The following is a 19348-nucleotide window of genomic DNA, read 5'->3' as shown; positions in this document are numbered from 1 at the left end:
GTCCTTGATCCCTAAACTTTTTTGGGGCATTTCTTGCTATTTTGAAAAGTTCAAATAGCCGATCTACATTGACACGTTGTGAGCTTGTAGATCAGCTATTTGAACTATTTTAAAATGTTTTTCAAAATGACCAAAATGCTAAAGAAATGCCCGTAAGGCGACGCGCAGGATAGGGCCCTTGGTGTAGAGAGGGGGAAAAAAGCAGACCAAGTACAGAGCCGACTCCACCAGTCAACTAAGTATTAGTTTACTGGAGGGTTACAACACTGTTTAATGTATTTTTCCATGATCTTCAGGGGGCTTTATGCAGTTTATGCAGAAGATAGAACGTCCTCTCAACCTCCGTTTACTCTCCCACACAGTCTCCTCTGTGACCCCCCGTGCCAAAGCTATCTCACTGCAGGACAAGTACAACTACAGGACAGTAGCTAGCATGCTCTCCACTGGGACTCAGGGGTGGGGTGTGTGTGTGGGGGGGGGGGGGGTTGAGTTCCCACAAGGGAGAGCGAAACCCCACCGTTTAACCTCCAACTGAATTCTTTTAAAATCGTTGCCGTCGGGTGGAAACCTTGTACTTCCAAAACCGTTCCTTGTTCTTATTATTGAAAAATATATTTATTTGAAATAGTGAAAATATCTGATCTAGAGCTTGTAGATCTGTTATTTTCACTTTAGTATGTATTTAGTTCACTCTTGTATGGCATTAACACATCGACCGCCAGAGGTTAATCTCATAATGTACTCACCAGTGCCAAGGTGTTTTTGTTGTTTTTTTGTTTTTTTCATGTCGCCATAGATCTTGTTAAAATCCTTAAGATTGAGCTCTACACGGTCTGTTTACATCCGCGAGATCTCCCTGTATCTCCCAGTGAAGATCGCGTGTCAAACGGGGTATCCATGTTGTAGTTAGAGCGGATTACGTTAAACAGTGAAATGCGAGGAGAAAAAACTACAGGAAGAGAATTGAGTTTCAGTTTCGTCTGTAGAATGGGAGCGGGCGTGATCGTCAAAACCGGATCCCAAATAATTCTATTTCCTGTCATCAAACCGGAAACGGAAGTGGATCAAAAAAATTCCGAAAGTGCACCCGGACCGCGCATGCGCGAAAAGACCGCAGCCCGTAGGGCTACGGTCTCGGCGCTTAACAGTTGGATTTAACGGACCAAATATGGACGTACAAGGTTTCTGCCTGACGCCAACGAAATACTGTATGTCCCTGCAATTCCCCATGCGGCGACCCACCCCGTTAACCCACTTAACTCATTCACTGCCAGAACTTTTGTTTTTTTGCGTTTAACCACTGCCAGAGATTTTTCATTGAAAAAAAAAAGTACTCAGGAGCCGAGATACAAAATGTTTAAGTTTTAAGTTAAGGAAGTGGATGGGAGTCTAGATCTTCAAAAAATCATATCTCCTTGGTCTTTGGGTTAAAAAAGAAATAAATAAATAAGAAAAAAAAGAAAAGAAAAAAAAATATTTTTTTTTTTTTGAAAAAATTAAAAGTCGTTTTAGTCGTTCTTGGCAGAGGGGGTTAAAGGACAAAAGTCGTTTTAGTCGTTCTAGGCAGGGAATGAGTTAAGCACTATCCTAAAACTGTCTAATGGGAGGACCACGTCGTCACTATGTCTCAGCCATTATCATATAAGTAGTTCCCAATGCAGTCTACGCCCAAATATGGAGTGTGTTGTCTAACCTCAATATGTCGTGCATGGCATCAGGCGCAAACAAATCAGTCGGCTCCATTTATGGACACAATAGGGGCATGCCATGCACCGATGACATCAGGGATCCCCATATATGGGCATATTGGTCGGTACTAGTACGGTCGGTACTAGTTTTGCTAATTTTAAATAGCCGATCTGAAAGTTCACAACTTGCGATGTGTTGTGAGCTCGTACCTGTAGATCTGCCATTTTCAACAAATTTACGAAAAAAACATTCAAAATGTCTCAAAATTCTCACCCACAGTGAAATGTCCAAAAATAGGCAATGTCAGGGGTGTAAAGTGTTTAAAACGTACAGGATTCCCGGGGGGTGCACATAAAAATAACCCCCCATGTTGAATTGGAATTCACTTGTTTATTTCCCAGGCAGATGGTGTCTATTCAGAGTCGTTAAAAGGCCACACGGCACATGACATTATTTATTAGTATGTCTTAAGTGTCTGTCAGAATGCGTGGCGGTGGCCGGTGGCCGGCTAACATGACCACTGGGCCGTTTAGCCCCCAGCAGGTGTTGATATCTATATACTGGGCCATACGCGTTTGGTCCCAAAGATGGCAGGTTGTTTTTACGTCGCAAGAGGGACCATAAAGTTGAAGACCCGAGGCTCATACCAAGGTCTCACTCTGGACGGCATGAGAGGCCCTATATACTTAACCCTTTAAGACCTGAGGCCTTCTAAATCAGTAGTTCTCTAACCTTTTCATGCCAATGACCCCCACAATGATATGTACTGTATTTGTCCGTGGACCCCCCCCCACCCCCCATCTGAGAATAATTTGTGCCAGAGACCTCCAGAAGAGAAGATTTGTGTTAAAAATAATTCTAAATTATTCAAGATTAGTTTTTTCAAAAACAGCAGATGTACAAGCTCACAGCGTGGCACCAAGTGGTTATTTTTTGAGAACCACCCTTTCCTGACAGACATGCATAGATACATACATGTACAGATATACAGACAGACAAACCCTGCTTTAGATGTCTAAATAAATAAAAATAAATCCAAACCTGGCTTTCATGAGTTGGGCATAAGTCTTCCACACTGACTCACTCACCCCTGAGCAGTGGGGTAAAGTAACTAAGTACATTTACTCAACTACTTTACTTTTTGAGGCACTTTTACTTTACTGGAGTATTTCCAATTTTCTATATTTTTACTTCTACTCCACTACATCTCTGAGGCAAATATTGTACTTTTACTACACTAGAATTATTTGAACACGTTAGTTACTAGTTACTTTGCAGATATGAATTACAGTAGTACATTATAAAACATACATTAACCACTTTAGCCATATTTTATTCCTAAGGTATTTGAAAATAGCCTTGTAGATCTACTATTTTCAAACATTTTAGTACTTTTACTTTTGGTACTTTAAGTACATTTTGACACCAATACTTTTGTACTTTTACTCAAGTAAATTTTGAATTCCGGACTTTTACTTCTAACGGAGTACTTCTACATTGCAGTATTAATACTTTTACTTAAGTAAAAAAAAAGTAGTACTTTTTCCACCACTGACTCACTCACCCCTGAGAGAGACATGGGATGATGTATTAGTCATATTTGCCTCTAGAACAATGGCTGATATACGAGCAGTGTGTAAAACATCGAAGCCAGGAGGTGTAAAGAGAAATGTAGGACTTTTTAAAATGAATGTTCTGTACTGTACTAGCCCTGAGGATAGTCTAGTGCAGCACTGATGCAGAAGTTGAATCTGAGTGTTTCAGTGGGAGAAGGCTCTTGCGTCGTCTCGTCTTCGGCACATCCTTGTGTTAGGCTTGCGGTAGGGGAAGGGAAATCACTCGATAGAGACAAGAACAAAGGAATCAAAATGAATCTAGCAAAATGAACCCCAATGGGTTTGAACGTGCTGGATGTATAACAGCAGTTGAACTTATAATTTTTATCACATAACTCAAACAAAGAGGATACTTAACCCATTAAGACCTGGGACGCATCTGTGTCATTTTTTTATTTGAGCTAAAAAAGCATTATTTTACACTTTAGGCTATTCAAAAATAGCAGATATACAAGCTCGTAGCGCGGCACCGAGTGCCGCGCTACGAGCTTGTAGATCTGCTATTTTTGAAAAATCTAGAAGATTTGTGAAAATCTTTGAATATGTATATATTTTTAAAGCGAACATTCGTAACTCAAATCTTTGCTTCTGGGGGGTCCTTGGAACAAAATAATTTGAGATGGGGGTCAAATACATTTTGGGGGTCCTTGACATTAAAAAGTTTGAAAACCACTGACATAGCAACATAACGTTTTTTCAAAAAACTATTAGGATTTGGAAGACATTTTGTAGAATCGGAACCTCAGGCCTTAATGGGTTAACTCCAATATGTATTGTACCACACGTGATGGAATTGTTCTTAACAAGAGCATCGCAGAACAGATGGCTGATGGGATATCTGAATATTCATTTTCAGTTTGTCATTCCACCCTAACGTATAGAGTCCTACATCGGCCATCTGGTGTGTGTGTGTGTGTGTGTGTGTGTGCGCGCGTGTGTGTGTGTGTGTGAGTGAGTCTGTATACTAGCCTTCCACCCACAATCAACTGAGTCATTACATTCATTACATTTAGCTACTTGCTAAATCATTACATTTTGCTACATTTAGCATCCCTGTTCTGGGCCTAACATTTGACGAAAAATAGCCGATCCACGACAGGAGGGCCCTTGGGACTCCGGTCAAGTATAGGGTTAAAGCTCAGTTACACTAAAGCCACCGTTGGTGATCCTAGCCTGCCATGTGTGCATGTTTGTCTGCACAGAGGTGTGGATGGGTTTAGCGGTGTCGGAATCCCAATCGCGATCGGGATTATTGACAAAACGCGTTTTGACACCTATAAGGAATTTACTTTTTCATGTCAAGGACCCTCAAATTGACACTTATTAGCCCGCGGACCCCCGTTTGAAAAGATATGCCAGAGACCCCCATAAGAGAAGATTTTTTACGGCTCTAGCAGTGATTCTCAACCATTTTAATTTCAAGGACCCCCAGTTTGACATGCATTAGGCTACAGACCCCCATTTAATGGCATTTCTATCTCTGGGACCCCAATTTATATTGTAAAATCAATGTTAATTTAACTCTGAGAGTGTACAAATTGAACCAAATGGACCCGTTAGGGTCCATTTGGTTCAATTTGTACACTCTCTGAGTTACAGACCCATAAGGGTCCATTTGGTTCCTAACTATCCGTCATTTAGCTGGGGACCCCCTGGAACTCCCTCAAGGACCCCTGGGGGACCCCCGACCCCACTTTGAGAACCAATGGTTTACTTTAAACTGTTCCTTATTTTGCTTGGGACCCCCTCGAACCCCCTCAATCTTCTTGGCCCCCACAAACCACTGCTGTATGAAAGGTAAAACGGCAATTACAATAGTTCATTCATGAACTGAGGTGGTCCACTGTTGAGCTGGAGATGAGACTGCATGCATGACATTGAAACAAGAACCTGTGTTCCCTTGGATACAATATTATGATTTAGTTATTATTTAGTCTATTTAGTCGCCTCTTGTTGATACTTTCTCATTGGTTAAATATTTATAAAACCCACTGGCAGACTTAACCGCTTTCAACCCGGCACCCCTATGTTGAGCATGTGTCATTATAAGCGAAAATGTCCAAACATTTTCAATAATAGCAGATCCACAAGCTTATAGTGCTTTGCATTGTGGCACATTGTGTGTTTGTAGATCAGCTATTTAGGTTATTTTTCTACCGTCATACAACAAATAGGCCATTAACATGAAACATTAAAAAAACATACAAGGTTTCTGCCCGACCACCACGATATAAACAGTATATTGATCCTTGTGTTGATAATGCCTCAATACAATGGCAAGGAAAGGAACTGTTAGAGTTCTAATCATAAAAGTCTCAACTTTCCACACAGTGACTTTCCTAGAGCAGCTGCTCTCCTCACTGTAACACAGCAAGCATAGCATGTCACCGAGTTCTTTAACCCATTAAGACCTGAGGCCGATTCTAAAAATGTTTTCGTAAAATATATAAAAATATATAAAAATATACAAAATATAAAAAAAACAAAAATATCTCAAAATATGTTGTTCCAGAGATCCCCAGAAGCAAAGATTTGAGTTACAAATGTTCGCTTTAAAAAAAAATATATATATTCAAAGATTTGCACAAAAAGTAGCAGATCTACAAGCTCATAGCGCGGCACTCGGTGCCGCACTATGAGCTTGTAGATCTGCTACTTTTTTTGAATAGCCAGAGAAATCTTAAAATGACACACGGCTGCGTTCCCGTAGCCTGGTAAACCCTCCCTCCGGAAATCTCATTTCCATTTGATTTCAGGAGTGAGTCTGGTCTGATCCGCCTTTCTGTAATATTGGCTGTGCTGGAGTTGGGCGGGAGTAATACCGTTGACTGACAACCCCTTCAGCCAATGATAATTTTTCCCCTTCAGCCAATCAGCAGTTCACCAGTCTTAATGTGACGCGACGGGACTTTTGAGACAGCCATACCCAAAATGGGTTGCCTTATTCGGATAGAATGGTGTCACTGCCCGCCCCTACCGGTTCTCTAAATTTTTATTTTTAAATAGGCTTTGTCATGATTAATTGACCACATATATGAAGTTAAACAACTAAATTCTATCCAAACGATATCTTATAAGTAAATTCCGTGCCTCAAAATAGAAGTTAGAGAGCTTTTTGAAGTAAAAAAATAGCGGACAATTGGCCGCACAAGAAAAAGATGGCTGCCGTTCGTGTTTTGGGCTCACTCGAACTCGCCACCTGATTGGCCAACGTAAGCTGTCAATCACAGAACAATGAGCGACGACGCTGATAGGCGCGTCCGTTTGGCATACACAGCCAATATTGCAGAGAGGCGGTTCATGCCAGACTCACTCCAGGAATCAAATGGAATTGAGATTTCCGGAGGGAGGGTTTACCAGGCTAGCGTTCCCGGTCTTAATGGGTAAAAAGAGGCATGAAACCGAAGTTTGTTTTTCCAGTTCAGGTTAAAACATTGTATAGGGTTGTAAGCAACACAGCCACAGCTAAACAAATGTAATAATGGGTGTATTAGATTCAGGTGTGCCCCGAGAGCCATGGGGGGGGGGTGCCAATGTGCAAGCGTAGACGGTAGTCAACAGGTGTTGGCACACATCCATTATTCATTTAATTACTGTAGCTGCAGCTGTGTTGCCTTAACCTATATTGGTTCTCAAAGTGGGGTCCGGGGACCCCCAGGGACCCTTGAGGGAGTTCCAGTTCCAGGGGGTCCTCCCAGCTAAATGATAGATGGTTAGGAACCAAATTGACCCTTTATGGGTCTGTAACTCTTGAGTGTGCAAATGCATTTTGTACACTCTTAGAGTTACATTAACATTGATTTTACAATAAAAATTGGGGTCCCAGAGATGCCATTAAATGGGGGTCTGTAGCCTAATGCATGTCCTTGAAATTAAAATGGTTTGAAAATCACTGCTAGAGCCGTAAAAGTCTCCTCCTATGGGGGTCCCTGGCATATCTTTTCAAATGGGGGTCCGTGTGGTCAACGTGTGAATTTGGGGGTTCCTTGACATGAAAAAGTTTGAGAACCACTGGCTTACATCACGGTGTACTATAAGGTCAGTCTTACGCAGGCTGCCGAGTTATAACCCTGCTGTTTTTAACCTGCACTGGAAATCAAACTAATGACAAAATCAGCCTAGGGTTTCATGCCCCTTTAAGCCACCTAGCAGATGAACCACTCTTTTTTTGGGTCCCCACTGTTAGTCTCATTAAGTCGGAGGGAGGAGGCTAAACGGTTTAATACATACCCACAGGACACATCCTCCCAAGTATAGAAACTCTTGTTTACAAACCATAACAATGCCCCTAATATATGACTCTGAATATGCAGTGAGCTACATAATGGTGTTCGCAGCATTTCTCGCAAAGGCATGTGACATTAGGAATATGTAAGTATAAGGCTGATTGTATGGTTTATTTTTTGTCATGTTGGCTCGCCAAAAATAGCTGATTGCAAAACTATGGTCATGACTGAGGCTGTTTGTGTGTGTCAGTCTACGTGTCTGCAATAACTCAATACACTGTATGATCATCAAATCACAACACAATATTAGAACTTAGTGTCTGAAATATGGTGCAATTTGGTGGTCAAAGATCAAGATATTGCAGTGTATACTCTTAGGTTTCCGTTACTTGGCTTTTTAGCAAGACTGATAGATTTCTATCCACCTGTTTCCTAGGCTTTTCACTTCCTGTGTGTGTTCCACTTCCTGTCGATTTGATCCAATGAAATCCAATGAAACTGGTCAGATGACTAATGATATCCAATGAAATCCGACAGGAAGTGGAAAACACACAGCCTAGGAAACGGGTGAATAATGCGATCCTTATATTTATTTTTTCACATCAACATGTCTACTTTTTCAGTTACACTCAAGTTAATTTCATTTACAGTCGGGAGCCAACGGTTCCCGAGCCATGTGGCCCCATAGCTCAGGAGCCTATCTCCTGTTTCCGTAGCGTGAGGCAGTTTTATGTACAAGTACTGTACACCCCCCTGGACATGACGCTAGTATGTCACAGGGGCTTAACCTCCCAATCCAACGCTTGACGCTGAGTGCCAAGCAGGGAGTCATCGGGTACCATTCTTTGGTACGCCTCGACCGTGGATTGAATCCTGACCTCCCAAACTCGGGGGCAGACACCTGGGCCACTGAGCTTTAACACCTACGTCAAATTAATTGCGGTGTGTCGTACAATTAATAACTCCAGCAAATAATTATTGCTGCTGGAATCCTGTCTTTAGCCGCCTGTCCCCTACCGGTAGGTCTGGCCCCAGTAGCAGAGAACGCCAAGTTTTCATGCCAGCCTATTTCTGTATGCCCTTTTCTGCTGACTATACTCACAGGGTCAGACTCACTCTGCTTCAAGACTTCAGTCAGGGTTGCTGATGGGTCAATACATTCTCATGTTGATTTCCTGTGTCGCCCAAACACGTTATATGAGACGGATTATATTTATATATAGTTATATGATTTTTAGATTTGAGCTAAAAAAGCATTATTTTACACTTTGGCTATTCAAAAATAGCAGATCTACAAGCTCATAGCGCGGCACCGAGTGCCGCGCTATGAGCTTGTAGATCTGCTATTTTTGAGAAATCGTTCAAATTTGTGCAAATCTTTGAATATATATTTTTTTCAAGCGAATATTTGTTACTCAAATCTTTGCTTCTGGGGGGGTCCCTGGAACGAAATATTTTGAGATGGGGGTCCTTGGCCAAATACATATACATTTTGGGGTCCTTGACATGAAAAGGTTTGAGAACCACTGACATAGTAACATATGTTTTTTTTCTTCAAAAAACTGTTTTTAGAAGACAAAAAAAAACAGACATTTTGTAGAATCGACCTCAGGTCTTAATGGGTTAATGGCTGAAAAACGAAACTGTGTTGTGTATTATGTTTCTAGTTTATTAATATAGTTTTTCACAGAAATGGCCGCGCTACAGTACAAGCTCAGATCTGCTATTTTCCTGCGAATGTTTGCCCCCCCAGTGTAGCGAGTAGCAGCGACGCTAGGGTTCATGTGCTTAAGTTACCGTTCCTCAACATCTGTCCTTTCACTCGTCGTCCTCCCTCCTCCTCTCCCTCCCTATTCCTCCGTTCCATTTCTCTCCCCTGTCACAACATATTGCCGGGAAGCCGGGCTGATCCCAGAGCACCTCGAAAATGTATTGATGAGGTACTGAGAGTCAGTTAAATGATCATTATTACCCTTCCACTTCCACCGCACAACGCAGCCATCTGTTTGGCGAGGGCTAGAGGAGGCGACGCGGCCCTATCCGTCCGCTGGGAAACAACTGAATCTGGAGGAACGACTCATATCTCTCTCTATTTCTCTTTTTTTCCATCGTCTCTCGTTACTGCTTGGATTGCCCCCCCCCCGTCTAGCTCCCACCTCAGCAGTGGTGGAAAAAGTACTTAAATACTTTACTTAAGTAAAAGTATCAATACTGCAACGTACTGTAGAAGTACTCTGTTACAAGTAGAAGTCCGGAATTCTAAATTTACTTGAGTAAAAGTACAAATGTATTGGTATCAAAATATACTTAAAGTACCAAAAGTAAAAGTACTAAAATGTTTGAAAATGGCAGATCTTACAAGTTCACAACGCGCCGCGATGCGACGCGTTGTGATCTTGTAGATCGGCTATTTTCAAATAGCCTAGGTATAAATAGGGCTAAAATGGTTAATGTATGTGTTATTATAACATAATAATTTATATCTGCAAAGTAACTAGTTTTCAAATAATTGTAGTGGAGTAAAAGTACAATATTTGTCTACGAGATGTAGTGGAGTCGAAGTAAAAAATATTCGCAATTGGAAATACTCCAGTAAAGTAAAAGTACCTCAAAATGGTACTTAAGTACAGTACTTGAGTAAATGTACTTAGTTACTTTACACCACTGTCTAGCTCCCACCTCAGCCCCCCAGACGTCCTTGTCACACCGTCTGTCTCCAGCCTGTCCACGTCAGCGGGGCCCACCTCATTACGAGTGGCCCCGGCTCAAAATGGCCTTCATTTAGTTCCTAGCGAGCGGCTGGACGCCCGGGGGGGCCGTGGGCCGGGGCAGAGCAGGCAGATCTTCATTCCGCCTGCCCCAAGCCGCTCGCTTCGCTTGGCCTTGGGGAAGCCATTACTGTCACCATGCCAACACACACATCATTTCTGCCTCTGCTTCTCCTCTGCCTTCCTGTGATCGCTCTATCGCCAGAGAGCCGCACAAAAAAAAGAAGAAGAAAGCAATCCTTGTGTTGCCTCGAAACAAGAGCATCTGGCTTCTTTCTACGGATCTGTTGTTGTTTGTTACCATTGAGTTGGACGAAGGCCTTTTTTCGTGTACGAGTGCACGCTGCACTAGAGGCTGTTCAGTCAGGGTAACAAAGTTGTTGTTTTTTTTGGGCTTCGCTGTGAAATAGCCGTGGCATGAACAATATCTGAAGGCAGTGACAGCTGTGTACATGACATGGTCGGGAGATCCAAGTACGCAGTAAACATTCTCAGTGTTAATTTATCCATTTGTAGCTCAGAGAGGGTACAAATGTTACATTTGTTATAAAGCTGCAATCCAGAACTTATTTTAATGAATAAAACGTTAGTTCTATATGGCATTAGAGTATAACTAGCACATCTGCCGTGGTTGCAGGTTTTGTCTCCTTACTCCTAGATTTGAGAAATTTGGACCCGGGCGTCGGTTAGGACACCCACTGGTTGACAAGTAGTGGCCGTCTGAAGCTCAAAAGCACAACATCTCCACGGGGCAACGAGGGGGACCGCCTCTTGCTTGAGCGGTAGAACTTTAGCCTCTTCTATGTGGGGAAGATCCGGGTTTAAATAATCCTGGATGGTTTGTACTGTGTGTACTATAAAGCAGGGGTCACAGGCCAAAGACCCCCTAGCTGAGAGAGAGAAGAAGCAGGGACCCCCTCTATATTGTATAAATGGCTATACATTCAGATTAAACTTTTTGTTTTTACTTGGTCTGCTCTTTTTCCCCACTACACCAAACCTCTTTGCCAAAAATAGCCGATCTACAAGCTCACAACGCCTCGCAGCGCGAGGCGTTGTGAGCTTGTAGATCTGCTATTTTTGGCTCAAGTTCTCCTCAGAGTAGGGACGCTAGGGTTCAAGCGGTGAATGTAAAAAGAAAATTATCATGTCACACAAAGATTTGTCGGCCCCCCCTAGGAGTCCCGGACCCCCTGTTTGAAGACTCCTGCTGTAAAAGGCAAAGGGTCTTGAGTAGGTGGTCCTCTCTCTAGTCCCATGCACGCACGCTGGCCGCCCACTGTCACACACACACATGGCACAGATCCGGCGGCCGGGGGGGGGGGGGTTAGTGGGCACGCTCAGTCACACACACGGATGTCCGGTAGGTTGTTGTGTTCCTTGTCCGCCCACACGCGCGCCGACTGAGGCTAATAGGTTGACACGCTGTCAGCTCCTACCGGCATCTCACTGACTGACGACAGACCCTGTTCTCATGGAAACACCGGCCCTTCGCACAGACACAATGGACACTTACTGCCAGCTTCCAAACTCACTGCAGCAAATGAGCGGCTTTATAAGAGCTGTCGTTTTTTTTACACAGGGCCTGATACCCATGCACAGTGTTGCCAGATTCTGTGAGAGAAACAAGCAACCAGGTCTAGGAAAACCAGCCCAAAAGAAGCGAGGATATGGGCCACATGAGCATTTTATCATATACATCAGCTATTTGAAAATGGCAGATCTACAAGCTCATAATTGTGAGCTTGTAGATCGGTGAGTCTGTGGGTTTTAGAAATATTGAACCAATGAAAAGTATTAATTGCTCGTGACTTGACTACACAATAACTACACTGACTGGATCCATTGGAACACAGGTAATTTTTTTCCCATTTCCTGATTCGTAACTCTTACAAGGTTTCCCGCTCGACAGCGACGGTATTCACCATGAGTCAAGCCTACATGGCTGTGTGGGACTGTCCCCGATATATATATATCACAACCATCGCAGTTCCACTAAACGTCTCGTCACAGCACAGGTTTTTGTCATAATTACAGTAAGAGTGACATTTGCAGCACCCCGGGGCTGTAGTTCCAGTCCCAGGCACCAGAGGGAGGCAGATGTCTGATACTGACCGCATCCACAGGTTGTGGGAGTTGGAAGTTGTTGGCAGCTGTCCCTCCACAAGGCCCTGCTGTGTCCCAGGCAGTGTTGCCAGATTTTGTGAGAGAAACAAGCAACCAGGTCTAGGAAAAAGCAGCCCAAAAGAAGCGACTATGGGCCACATGAGCACTTTAACATATACATCAGCTATTTGAAAATAGCAGATCTACAAGCTCGCGACGCGTTGTGAGCTTGTAGATCTGCACTGAGGATTGCATTTTTATAGCGTAGATTTGGGTCAAATGCATTGGTTCTCAAAATGGGGTCCGGGGTCCTTGAGGGAGTTCCCGGGGTACCCCAGCTAAATGATTAATAGTTAGCAACCAAATGGACCCTTATGGGTCTGTAACTCAGAGGGTGTACAAATGGAACCAAATGGACCCGAACGGGTCCATTTGGTTCCATTTGTACACTCTCAGAGTTAAATTAACATTGATTTTACTATATAAATTGGGGTCCCAGAGATGCATGTCAAACTGGGGGTGAAATTAAAATGGTTGAGAATCACTGCTAGAGCCGTAAAAAAAATCTTCTCTTATGGGGGTCCCTGGCATATCTTTTCAAATGGGGGTACGCGGGCTAATAAGTGTCAATTTGGGGGTCCTTGACATGAAAAAGTTTGAGAACCCCTGGTCTAATGCATATCAGACTGGGGTTCCTTGAAACGAGTTCGAGAGGGGTCCTTAGGAAAAGTTTGAGAACTCACTGTTCCAGTAGTTGATGTGTGTTGACATTGAACGTGTCTCAGGCTTTATAACTGTCGAGCTAAAGCCTGAGATTGTTATAGCTCGGGGCAACGCCAAGATTTCAGACCCCACTGGGCAGCAGTGTTTCAAGGCAGTGTTTTTCTAACCCCCTGGGGGGCGACCGCATGTTTGGACACGTTGTCTATCCACACGCTGACCGTGTCTGCATCAGCATGGGAGCCATTGTTTGTAAGACAAGCACGTTTTCTATGCCCCCTGTCCATCATCCCTTTTTTTTTTTTACCACAGAGGACTGGATTTTAGTCCAGTATCGCTCTACTGTATTGCAGCCTCAGATATGAATGATTAATGTTTACCTGCAATTTTAATGACTTCCCACAAGATATTATTCTCCCAAATAAGCAGTTTGTCAAAGTGTGTGTGTGTGTGTGTGTGTGTGTGTGTGTGTGTGTGTGTGTGTGTGTGTGTGTGTATACAGTACCTGAAATGGTATGCAGGGTTCGATTTCTAAGAGATGGGAGATAGATATATTATGTTTTTCTTTTTTTCCTGCTACTTAAGCCCTGCGAAAATAGCAGATATACAAGCTCAAAACTTGTCGCTTGATGTACAAGAAATCAGGTTGTCGATTTTCTTTTAAATTAACACCAGGGTTAATGTGGTTAAAGGTAGGGTAAGGGATTTTCTTTGGTTAACTCATTCACTGCCAGAACTTTTTTATTTTTGCGTTTGACAAACTGCCAGAGATTTTTCATAGAAAAAAAAAGTACTCAGGAGCCAAGATACAAAATGTTTAAGTTTTAAGTTAACAAGGAAGTGGATGGGAGTCTAGATCTTCAACAAATCATATCTCCTTGGTCTTTAGGTTAAAAATTAAATAAATAAATAAAATTTAATTTTTTTTTTTTTGAAAAAATTAAAAGTCGTTTTAGTCGTTCTTGGCAGTGGAGGCTTAAAGGACAAAAGTCGTTTTAGTCGTTCTAGGCAGTGAATGAGTTAAAATAAGTGTTAAATAGCTCTATATTCTGATAGTACTCATTGCTATAGAGTGTTTGTTCAGTAAAAGGAGTCTCCTTGTCTCTCCAGCTCTTTATAAAACAGAAAATGCATTTTCGTTTCAGTTTCGGTTTCATTTCCAATTTTATCCAATTAGGATAGAGAACTCAATCAGGATATAGATTAAACAAGTGGAATTGGAAGTGATTGAAATGAGCAGACAAAATTGGAACTGGAACACTGAAGCTTAAAAATGGGTACTTTCTCCCGATTGGCTAAGATTTTGACACCTACCAGAAAATGTATTTTCTGTTTATTAAAGAGCTGGAGAGACATGGAGACTCCTGTTACTGAACAAACACTCTTATAGCAATGATTACTATCAGAATATAGTGCTTTAACCTTTTAACAAAATACTTTTTGTTTTAACCCAAAAATATCACTTACCCTACCTTTAACATAAATGTTTTATTAAATTGTTGAAAGGAGATATATTATCAAACATAACTATCAATCATATCAGATAGTCTACATTTCCCAAAAGGGAAAAAAAAAACATATTCCCACCGGCCACCAAAATGAACGACCCAGAAGGGGTACACACACACACACACACACACACACACACACACACACACACACACACACACACACACACACACACACACACACACACACACACACACACACACACAGAGCCCTGAAACTATGAGAGATGAGTTGGCATGGATAGAGCTTCATTCCTCCACCAGTGTGTATTGGTTCTACATTGTACCACAGAGAGACGAGCCGGAGAGAGTCTTTGTTGTTTGTGCGTTTGTATTTAATTTCTCATTCTTAATGGAGGCTGAATGGCTCCGTATGGAGCACTTCATACTGCATGCCATCATTTTGATGGAGCCAATCGGGCAGAAAGCACAACAGCCAGCATAACAACAACCAGACTGCTATGCCTAGAGTAATGCTGGAGTAATGGGGCCGATACCGATACTAGGGAGGGAGTGAAGAATATTCCAATATTGATATTGTTGCTGTCGGGCAGAAAGAAATATATATTGCAAAAAAAAAATCACGATAAAAAAAAAATAGCAGATCTACAAGCTCATAGCGCGCTATGAGCTTGTATATCTGCTATTATTGACTAGCCAAAGTATAGAATAATGGTTAAAGTGGTTAAAATCCAAAATGACAGATGCATTCCCGGTCTTAAAGGGATAGTTCACCCAAATGATTGCTTTTTTTCTATCGATTAGTCACCCGATGGAGACTTGAATTCATGGATATTTTTTTAGTTTTTGTTTCATTCCTAAGACAATAATTTGATGACCAGCGGACCGGTAGGAGACACAAAGGAGACTCTTTGTGTCTCCTACCGGAACCACTGCCGGTCATCAAATTATTGTCTTAGGAATGCGACAAAAACAACAAAAATACCCATTAATTCAAGTCTCCATGGGGTGACTAATCGATAGGAAAAAAGCAATCATTTGGGTGAACTATCCCTTTAATGGGTTAAGGGGAACATGCCCAGACATGCTTGACCTCCTCCACTGCAGCAGTCTCACGGTTCTCCCACAACAAATGTGACCCCTGTGACCTCCCCTCCCCGGCTGAACCGGAACATGTGCTTCAGTTTGGTAACGAGTGACATTTTTTCAACCCCTTCTATTAGCTTTTTTCCCTCTTTTTTTTTTATTGAGGCAGCAATTATAAAAATAATCATTATTACAAATGTGGAAACAAAACAAACAAACGACATGTATACAACTAACCCTTTATTGTACTGGTTCTCAGCATTGGGTCAGGGGTCCTTCAGGGGGTTCCAGGTGGTCCCCAGCTAATTGGTTGATAGTTAGGAACCAAAAAAGACCCTTACGGGTCTGTAACTCAGACAGTGTACAAACGGAACCAATCAGACCTGTAAGGGTACATTTGATTCCATTTGTACTTTCAGAGTTAAATTACCACTAATGCTTTTGTAGTGTAGATTGGGGTCCCATTGATAAAAAAAACATACATCAAATGTATATCAAAGTGCGGGTCCTTGAAATGAAAAAGGTAGAAAATTGCTGTTTTATCCCTCCAATAACCCTAAACCTGGGACCTTATAGTGTGTATATTTTATCACACGAGCACCATAGTGCTGCTAATCAATTTGAATTATCACTAAATTGGAGAAAAGCCCTTCTTCAAAACTTTAATGAACTTTCATTTTGTTTCATTTTGTTTACGAGCAAGAACCATATTCTCTGCAGGTGATAAAGCTTTAGCGAATCTTCCAGCTATCATTTGACCGTTGGGACCACTTGTCTTTTTTCCAAAACAAAATGAAATGAAGCGTCTTCGCTATAATAAGTGCATTAGACGGCAGGTGCTGTTGTTGACATCTGTTGAGCAGGAACAACTGTTCAGTGACTGCAATCACTGGCACAAGTGCATCAGGTTCTATTACAGTATAGGGGTGCAACAATTAAACCAACTGATTGATTTAATCAGTGATAAGATGATTAAATCAATTAAGAACATATATATATTTGTTAAAATTATTTTTCAATGTTTTCCCCCGTTTTTAAATGCATACTATGTTTTATACTACTAGTTTTTTTATAAATCCAAAACTATGTTATCTACAAGCTCACAACACGTTCAGAGCTTGCAGATTGGTTATTTTCACTGATTTAGCACGATACAGGCTTAAAATAGGGCTTACGTACTTTTTGTGTCCATTTCGTTGATGTATGATAAAAGTTTTATCAAAAAACCCTCACACACGATGAATCAAAAACGTAATCAACAGAATAATCGCTAAGAAGATAATTGATAGTTGCAGCCCTAGTTACCTTCATTACCTTATCTTATCATCTCATCCCGGTGATAAACTGATTGGTGATCAGTTACTTGTTGAACCCATGTCAAGCAGGCAAGACACCTGCAAAGGGCCTGCTTGTTTTTCCACATGTCTCATAGTTCAACCGGAGCTCCCATTTCTATATCCAGGTTACATGAGCTGTGAGAGCTAATCTCAGGCTACCAGAGCTATGTGACATAGACACAGCACTCTGCTTCAGGCCGCTATAACATGATCAGCCCAAGGTAATTGGTAGGAATTTCAGACACGTAAGCAGATTTAACCTTGGGTCTTGTGGAATGCTGCGCAAGGCTCCCTGTTTGGGGGTGGGGGGGTTTCTGAAGTCTTTGCTGCAGTTCTATGTAGCTTGAATGATAAGCTGATAATGTGCGTGATCACTGATTTATACGAGATGTAGTTAGTTGCTAACGAGGTAGACAATCCGGTATAGTGTTTGACAGGGCTATTGTATTGGTGTCCTGCCATGGGCCAGGCCTGGTCCATATTAAATAGCCCTTTTATTCTGAACGTTAGTAAAATAAAAGAAAAAGGTGCCAGGGGAAAGGCCATGGGGTCCAAAACATCTGTAGGGTGGTTCTTCCTGTAATGTGTTTATTAAATTAGATACATATCTTGTTTGAAACGCTGTTGAGCAGGTTTTTATTAACTATCATTTATTTTATTTTTTATATATACAATGAAATGTATTAGTTCGATTAACTTTTCCACCCCTAAACGTATTAACGTAACAAAGATGTGATTCACTAATAACTCTAGTGCTCCAGTAGATGATTGATTTCATCGTTCTTGTGAATTATTCATATGTTTTTCTCACCTCAGAAGCAAAACAACAACAAGAGAATAGGCATCGCCTTGTTCGAGAAGACCAGGGCTTTGCTTTGTGTTAAATGTTTAATGACTGGGAAAGGGCAGCACACAGGGACAGTGAGCGCGCCCTGTCGTCGGGTAGATATAAGTTTTCCTGCCGAGCTGGAAGGATCTACAGTACTTTACAGCTCTGTCCTGTGTCTCTTTGACTTTGAATCCCTGCTAGACCGAGGTCTTCACGTCCTTGTGGCATGCATTTTAACTTCATTCTGAAAGACCCGCATCGAGGCAAACTTTCCCAATCCGTTGTCCGTTGTGTGCTTTCTGTCAGAAGTGTCGGGATAGTTTAGGCCTCTTTAGACAAGTCAAACACCTGACAGCCAACAACATGGGGAAAAGGGTCGACCCCGCGCTACTCCAGTTTATAAAGAGGGGGAAAAACAACCATCCTCGCTGACAGCGGGCCAAATGAAGCCCTTGTTGAAGTGAATGTGTCACACATACTAATACCGACCAACTGTGATGGGACTCCTGAAATATCCTTCAGCCACTTCCCTCACATAGACGACGTTATTGGGATTCCTTAACACCTCGGCGAATGGAGGACACAGCGAAAGTTATCCTTGGACCAGTCGATACTCAAAAGCTTTAACCCATTAAGACCGGGAACGCATCTGCGTCATTTTAGATTCAAAGATTTGCACACATTTTCACGATTTTTCAAAAATAGCAGATATACAAGCTCATAGCGCGGCACCGAGTGCCGCACTACGAGCTTGTAGATCTGCTATTTTGTTTTAATCGTGAAAATTTGTGCAAATCTTTGAATATATTTATTTTTGAAACAACATTTTTAACTCAAATCTTTGCTTCTGGGGGTCCCTGGAACAACATGTTTTGAGATGGGGGTCCGCGGCCAAATACATATCATATTGGGGGTCCTTGATATGAAAAAGTTTGAGCACCACTGATATAGAAACATGCGTTTTTCAGAAAACAGACATTTGTAGAATTGGAACCTCAGGTCTAAACGGGTTAAGAAAACCCTAGTCAGACAAATGAGAATATGCAGTTTTTTTCGGTTTGTTGCATTGTATGCAGATGATTACGGTTTCTGTCTGAGGGGTAAGCTTTAACTCAGGGCATCGCCGATGTTCCGCACTGCTGCCTGAAACAGCTGATTCCTCTCTCCGGCAAGTTGGGAGGATCAGAAGCCGGGGGGGGGGGGTCAGGGGTTTATAGGGGGGGGGGGGGGTCAGAGAATGACAGCGATGAGGAAGCTCCGGGGGGCTCCGCACACACACACATGTGCCATGTCGGACGACTGTTGGTACACATTCCACCTTCCGTGGGGTCACGAGAGCAGATTCCACGGTGACTGGCTCGGGGTATAGTGGCGGTGGTGGTTGTCTGTCTGTGAGTTGGCAGAAAGGGAGGGTTCCATGCGGGGGTGGCTGGCAAGCTGGGCGGGTCCGTCCTCCCCTTCCCTTCCAAGCCCCTGACAGCAGCTGCTGCTCTCTGGCTGGC

At 42.4% G+C, this 19348-nt stretch overlaps 1 protein-coding gene across 3 annotated transcripts in view; it reads left to right on the top strand.

The window, feature by feature from the left end:
• The window catches only part of fbxw7 (F-box and WD repeat domain containing 7), a 269250-nt gene that overhangs the window by 115791 nt on the left and 134111 nt on the right, over window positions 1-19348 (top strand). The window lies entirely within an intron of this gene.

Source organism: Gymnoscopelus braueri, assembly GCF_963280865.1.
Source record: "Gymnoscopelus braueri genome assembly, chromosome: 2".
NCBI classification, from domain to species: Eukaryota; Metazoa; Chordata; class Actinopteri; order Myctophiformes; family Myctophidae; genus Gymnoscopelus; species Gymnoscopelus braueri.
This window is presented reverse-complemented; position numbering and strand designations above follow the sequence as displayed.